Raw genomic sequence first — 8,037 nt, 5'->3', positions numbered from 1 at the left:
CCCGGTTGAGAAGCCAGCTGTTAGTGAAGGAGTGGGGGAGACTGCAGTGAAAACCCCAGCTGTAAATGTACCAGTCAGTAATATGATGAATATAGATGAAGATCAGGAGGGGTTCAAAATACCAACAACTAGGAAAAAGAAAAGAACGTTAAAATCATCTGAAAGTATGACAGTGCAAAAGAAAAAAACTCTGATCGACATAGATCAGCAAAGATCTGAGCTAAATGGGGCTGCAGTGGGTCTCGGCATTCTGTTGTCGCAGGCTCCTGCCCAGGCGAAGGAGTCTGCCTGCACTGAAACACAGCCTCCTCGGCCGGTGAGCTTGCAGGTCTCTCGCAAATTCCCCTTTTTCTCTGTTGTATTGTTGTCATTTACTGTATGTTTTTTTCCTTGTTTCTCTTTCCACTTCTGCTTTCATGAACTCTTTAAAAATAGGCAGTCTCAATGTAAATGGCGTTCGTGGTTTAAATAAAAGAGCATCTGTCTAAGCTTATTGAACAGAAAAAGATAACTGTTTCTTACAAGAGACTCATTCTGATATTTCTAATGAAATTGAATGGAGGAAAGAATGGAAAAGTAGAAACTTGTTTTAGTCATGGGTCTAATTTAAGTGCAGGGGTAGCGATTTTATTTTCAGAATATTTTAAAGTAACTGATGTTTTTAGAGGCCAATTTTAAAAATAACACTTATTTTTATTAGTAAATATGCTCCTAATAATGCTCAGGACAGGAGTGATATGTTTACTGTTCTTGATAAAATGCTGGCAGGCTGTTGGGCACAAGAGATTGTGATTATTGGGGGTTAATGGAATTGCACTGTGGATTATAAAGTTGATAGGAACAGTTTGGAGCCCAGTCCACAGTTAGCAAAACAGCTTCTTCACATTATTGAATCATACAATTTGGTTGATGTGTGGAGGAATACAAATGGTACAGCTAGACAGTATATCTGGTTAAAACCTGGCCCTAATCTAATTTCAATGGCCAGGCTGGATAGATTTTATACTTCCAGACATCATTTAAATTTGATTAAAGGCTGTTTTATCTCCCCCAGTGGCCTATCCGACCATTGCCTCATTACATTGCCCTTATTCCTTCCTTCTGTAAAAATGCATAGTGCCTGTTGGCTTTTTAATAATAGATTATTACAGGAAGGGTATTTTAAAGATGGTGTGGCAGGCTGGTGAGTGGATAAAGGCCCAGAGACAGTCTGGAGTTCAAAAAAATAACTATTTTATTATAAACACAAAAATGAAAGGGCACAAGGGCCAAAACAAAGCAATTTAAACACAAAATAAACAAAATAAAGCAAAAATACACTCACAAAAATAAAGGTTTCCAGGCTGGGCAATGCCTTCACTGGATTCAAAACATTCAAAAATCACAAACACCAAAACACCAACCTGCTTCCTCAGCTCCCTCCTCCTAAATTAAAAACAGAGGCCTCCTTTTATGTCAGGTGGCTGGGTGCTGATTGATCGTTAATTAAACTAATCATCTAATCAACCCCAGCCACCTGAACACAATGAACCAAGGCAGGTAGGGGAATTTAACCCCATCCCTGCCAATTTCTAAAGAGCAGAGCTGTGCTCTGCCACAGATGGTTTTAAATATTTCTGGACTGAGCAGAGAAAAAGAAAATCATGTTTTAAATCCCTGAGGCGGTGGTGGGACATAGACAAGATCCAAATAAAGATCTTTGTCAACAGTACACTGAGAATGCTACAGGCATCTTGAATGACTCTCTGGAGAAGCTGGAGGTGGATATTCTGGGGCTTTATAAAGATCTGGAATCTCAACCAAATAGCAGGCTGTTAGAAGACCTGAAATATAAAAAACAGTCATTGGTTAACCTACTGGACATGAAGGTCCACGTCCGGTTCTAGGGTTTGACAGAGGTAGACAAGCCAACAAAGTTCTTCATGTTGGAGAATAAAGCAGCGAAGAGCAGGGTGATTCACTATTTGAAAACTCCCGCCTGTCAGGTACTGGAGGACCCAGTGGAGATCTGTAGGTTTGCTACAAGTTTTTATAAAAGCTTATTCTCAGCGGAAGTTGAGAGAAATTCACAAGAGATACAACTGTTCCTGCGTGATCTCCCACAGATTCCGCAGGAGGAGACAAAAGACCTGGAACCCCTGCTTATATATAAAGAGCTCACTGATGCAATGCAGCAAATAAAAAACAGTAGAGCGCCGGGAATAGATGGGATCACTATGGAATTTTATAAAGAGTTCTGGGCTGAGCTGTACATGGTGCTGCTGGAGAGCATAAAGGAGGGGTTGCTGCCTCTGAGCTGTCGACGGATGGTGATCACCCTGCTCCCCAAGAAAGGAGAACTGAGCTACATGAAGAACTGGAGAACAGTGTCCATCCTCTGTCTCGATTATAAGATCCTGTCGAAAGCCCTGTCGAACCGTTTGAAGAAAATCATGGAGTCGGGGGTCCAGTCAAATCAAACTTATTGTGTTCTTGACAGTTCAATTTTTGACAATAATGACTTAATTCGAGACCTTTTTGCAGCCTCCAAGCTTTTTGGCTTTAAATCCGATCTGATTTCCTTGGATCAGGAGAAAGCTTTTGACTGGGTCGATCACCAGTATTTATTTAAGGTGTTAGAGGCCGTAGGGGTCGACTCGCACTTCATAGAGTTTGTTCAGTTGTTGCACTGTCGTGTTTTTCAGTGTACTGAAGATTGATGGTGGCCTGAGTGAACCCATTCCAGTACAGAGTGGTATCAGGCAGGGCTGCCCCCTGTCTGGTATGCTCTACTCCCTTTTCAATTGAACTCCTCCTACATAGGATTAGGCAGTTGTTGTCTGGCATCCCGATCCCCGCCAACCCTTCCCAGGCTGTCAAGGACTCTGCCTATGCAGTGTTTGTGTTCAGTAGGCAGGATGTGGAGATTCTGTGTGACTGTCAAAGTCTCCTCTGCTAAGATTAACTGGGATAAAAGTGGTGCCCATTTCGTGGGATCTAGGGGTGATGCTCGCCCCCCTGACCTCCCGGTAGGACTACAGGAGCCACTCGGGTCCTAAGATCCTGGGGGTCTTTCTGGGCGAGGAGAGGACTATCCAAAGAAATTGGGAGGGAATGATAGAGAAGGTGAGGGGCAGGTTACAAGCCTGGCCCTGGCTCCTGCCACAGTTGTCATTCAGAGGAAAGGTTCTAGTAATTAATAACCTGGAAGCCTCCATGCTGTGGTACAAATTAATGTGTCTCGATCCCCCGCCTGTGCTTATTAAAGAAAATACAGAAAATGCTGCTGCAGTTTTTCTGTATGGGATGCACTGGGTAAGGAAGGGGATTCTGTGCCTGCCCGTATAAGAAGGGGGGCAGGGTCTCATTGACATCAGCAGCAGAATTGCAACGTTTCATCTGCAGGTCGTCAAGAGGTTCCTGTCTCTTTTAGTGTCCCCTTCTGTTACACAGGACCCTGATAAACCAGGCCACCTACTGAAGCTTAACAGCCTGTCTAGTCTCTCTCTCTCCACAGTGGATAAAAAACAGTTGTATGAAGTCTGTGTAAAAGTACAACACTATACACAACTGCAGTCTCTCCCTGACACCCCGTGAAGACAGCATCTCATTGTGGAGGAGAGTGTAAGACCTGGATTAAACTTGATTTTTGTTTTTATAAAATGACCAAAAACTTGGACAAATTCATCTTGATTTGGGGTGCGGGTGGTGTGCTCTGTGATAATGAAAATTAAGAAGTGGCTTTATGTTTATAAAGGCTCTTTTAAATCTCATGATTTTTAACTTTTATTTAGGGTTTATTGTGTATTTATAGTAGTTTTTTAGTGGATTTTTGTTTTTATGTATTTTATTTATAATTTTTTTATTTATGTATTTATTTAGTATTCCTGGGACATATTTTAGTGTTTGTGGAATGAGAAGAGTTTTCTTGTTTTGTTTTCTTGTTTTTCTTTATCTGATTTGTTTATTGTCTTCATTATTTGTTAATAAAGGCTTGTTAAAAGTCAAAAGTCTCTCTCTCTCTCTCTCTCTCTCTCTCTCTCTCTCTCTATCTCTATATATATATATATATATAATATATAATGTGTATATATATATATATATATATATATATATATATTATATATATATATATATATATATATATATATAATACAGCCCATTTACACAGAAAAGACAAAATACAGATTTTGTTTTTATTTTTATGTTTAACAGATGGAGATTTTCAACCAAAATGAACTCAGCGTAGTAGTCAATGAGGAATAGGCACAGATATCTCTAGAATTTTAACACTGCACAGGAATTTATTCCATTGACCCCTACATAATATTTATTTAGCATATTTACTGTTCAAAGTAAATTTTCCATAGTTTCAGTTTAAGTTTTCAGTTTAGTTTCTTTTTTAGTTATCTATGTTTTGCTATCTTACACCAACTGAATTTTTGTAAAGAAGAAGCCACTGCTTTTTCAAAAACCCTGAATTATGTTTCCCTGGGTCACATATTTCCCATGAGCACCATTGTACGAACATTTAAACACATTGTCTGTTTACAGCAGTTCAATAAATCACCCAAAGTCTAAAATGGTAGTGATTGTGAATGTCCTCAATGTTGTGTATAGTAATGATGAAGTAAAAGGGTATTTTATTAAATACTGAGTAGCTCCAAAAGACATGCTATGGAATGTAGTGGCTCTTCTGTTTAAAAAATACACTTTGACTGATCGAAGAGCAGCATGTGAACCACCCAGAATGATGGCAAGCATTATAAAAAGGTAAAGAACAGTAAACAAATGATAAAAAAGACTTACTTTTTAATTCTCCCTCTAGGCTCTTTCTAAATAGACATTAGCTTAAGAAGACAATACAAATACACTGAAATACCAAAGAAAATCCCTGACAGAATAAGATTATCACGCTGCACAAGAATCATCCACACTGAGCTACAATATGCCCTGAGATAGAATATATGTCTACAGTATGTGCCATTCACTAGGTAGTCCCACAGATGAAATTCAAAATGATTTCACTTGGCCGTCAGATCCGCAACTGTGGAAAATGATCTAACTGAATTGACTTGAATGAGAATATTGCTCTGTGATGAATGTTTTTTTTTTTTCTCCACAACAACAGCTTAGACTTTCCAGGTGGCTTGTAGAATCAAAGCAACATTTACAGTCTTATGTTATCCATTAGGATTTGTGTAACTTTTTATGAGTAAATGGAGAAGAAACTTATCCTCATAAGTTCAGCGTGACGATAACTCTGTCTCAGTTTATTGAGACATACAGCATTCTCAAACCCAAGGACACTTGAAAGATACAGTGACCTCTGTGGCTGGTATGGCCCAATATTCTGCAGATCACACATATTAAAAATAGAAGAGACATGGTCCTCCCGACAAAGTCTGTACTTTGCATTCAACACAAAACCAATCAAACTGTCTGATAACATACAAACACTACAGGGCAAACTGTATGTGAACTAATACACTGTACTGCAACAGCTCACAAGTAATGTCTGTTATGTTTGATCTAGGCCTTCTGTTTTGTGTATTGCATTAAAGTTGCATCTTTATGTTACGAATTTCTCATTTAGAAAAGTTGTAAGGATGTCATTAACCTTCACAGATTACCTGTATTTCCTGACTCAAATAGATAAATTATAAAAAATAAATAAATAAATAAATAAATAAATAAAGTAGATCTTGCATTATCTCTGTGAATACTGGGTAACTTCTTGCTTCGGTAACACCAGCATTACGCTGTATCTGTTGTTTGATATAAATTGTCACACCAAAATCGAGAGCTCTTTATAGCACACTCTTTCCATCAATGAATTGTACCAGTCTTGACGTGGATGGCACAAACCTATTATGGCAGTTTACCTTTTTGAATCACAGTGATGCAAGATGATGCAGATATTACTCTGACCTAAAAGTTCTTTTCTTTTCTGTCTCCCAGGCCGAATTCATGCCAAGAGACACGCTAGTGGAGAACTAGTGTTTTACGACTTGAGAGGGGAAGGAGTTAAACTGCAGATTATGGCAAATGTCTAGTATGTACAGCACTTAAACTACTTAGCTGTTTGAGTAGGGCATTTTAATTCCTGTGCAAAGGAACAGTGCATAAAAACATCCGATATAAATGTTTGTCATATGGATCAGTAGAACCTGCATTGTCAGCTTTAATGATTTTGCTAAAAAAAAAAATTATGTGTCAACATCCACCCATGCCCTCTAGTCATGAGATGAGGATTTTTATGTACTATTAGTAACTTCAGTTGACCTTTTGTTGTTTAGTCAGCCAAGAATTATAATAAGCAATACTGTTGTTGATGTGTGTTTACTTCTTATAGTTTTACCATCAACAGAAACCTCAAATGTTCAAACTTTATACAAATACAATTAAAGCAGTCTGCAACCTATATATCTCTCTCAGATTCTAGATTCTCAGAAGTTTGTGAAGATCATCAAGGAACTCCATCGTGGGGACATTGTTGGAGTTGAAGGAAATTCCACCAAAACCAAGAAAGGAGGGCTCAGCATTGTGCCAACCAAAATGATGCTTTTGTCTCCTTGTCTACACATGCTCCCACACCTTCACTTTGGCCTCAAAGACCAGGTACCCAGGACCTTTTAGATATCATAAAGAGCAGCTAGTAGGAGTCTACAGATGTGCGTGTCATTTCTAGGTGGAAACCCCAATGATGAATATGATTGCTGGAGGTGCTGCTGCCAGACCACTCATCACACATCACAATGATCTGGACATGAACCTATACATGAGAATTGCTCCTGAACTCTTCCTAAAGGTTGTTTCTGCAAGGCTCATACAGTTTCCTGTCTGTGTAGCAAGACAGAAATGAAACTTGATGGACATCACTGAGAAACTCCTATCAGGTATTGCATATAGCCATTTAATAGTAGCATTTCTGTACTGCAGTTATTAAATCTGCCTGTTCCTGTATTCCCTGTACAATGAATGCCTTAAATAGAGCTGTTGCTTTATTAGTTGGCCCTAAGGTTTGATATTAAGGGTTTGTTTTCCTTCTGTGGTTTTAATGAATGGCTGATCAGTGAAGCGACCTGTTTCAGTCCTGATCTTTAATGGGCCTCCTTTATAATGTTACCTTTCTGACATTCCGTTTTATGACAGCAATCTGTTTTGTTAGCACTCATGCCTTTTCTTTCCATCAGGAACAGAGGAATTGTTTTGACAGGATCAGGAAATGAAATAACAATTTATAGAAATAGCCAAGCAATGTCATAAACTTTTTAAAAAACATTTGTAATTATGACACACATTTGTTATCAATCTATTCTTTGTAATTGATGACCATGGCTTTGAAAGATTGTTGATAACTTCTTGTTCTACTGTGTTTTTTTTTGTTACCAAGGCATGGTTAAGCATATTACAAGAGGCTACAATATCACTTATCACCCCATCTGAAGGTGAAGAATGAGGATGATGGATGAACTTCAGAAGGTCTTGGGTGTGAAACTACCAGTTTCAGATACTGAAGGTATGTGATTTTTTTTCCCTTTGTTCTCACTTGTGGTTTTATTTTCCATTTTAGCCAAACACGATTGACCAGGGAAATGGGTCTGGGATTTACAAACTGCACTTTTCCAATAACTCGCTGTGAAGAGTTTTTACTAAATGAACCTTGTTTTACTTGGATTCATGGAGAATGAAATTAGAAGGTTACAGAATTGTTGACGTTCTTTCAAACAACTGATCCATTAGATCCTGATCAGTGCTAACCAGGCCCTTTGAAACCCACATTAGTGGTTATAAAAACACTAACAATACAATGACGTGGCTACTTCATGCCATAAACATTTAGACTAATGTTACTATGCTGGTTTGCAGTATGAGAAAGTAGAAACACCTCTCACTTTAAATAGTGCCATGGCCATTCAGGAGGACAGATTCAGTCCTACAGTAGCGCATGTTAGGAAGTATATGAATAGTGTTTGTGCTTTTTCCAAAGGCTTGTCAATTTCTTGAGAAACTCTGTGAGGAGAAAGCAGTGGAGTGCAGTACACATAAGACTGC

Source organism: Polyodon spathula, chromosome 3 (genome assembly GCF_017654505.1).
Source record: "Polyodon spathula isolate WHYD16114869_AA chromosome 3, ASM1765450v1, whole genome shotgun sequence".
Taxonomy (NCBI): Eukaryota; Metazoa; Chordata; class Actinopteri; order Acipenseriformes; family Polyodontidae; genus Polyodon; species Polyodon spathula.
The sequence above is the reverse complement of the archived record's forward strand: the minus strand, read 5'-3'. Positions refer to the sequence as shown.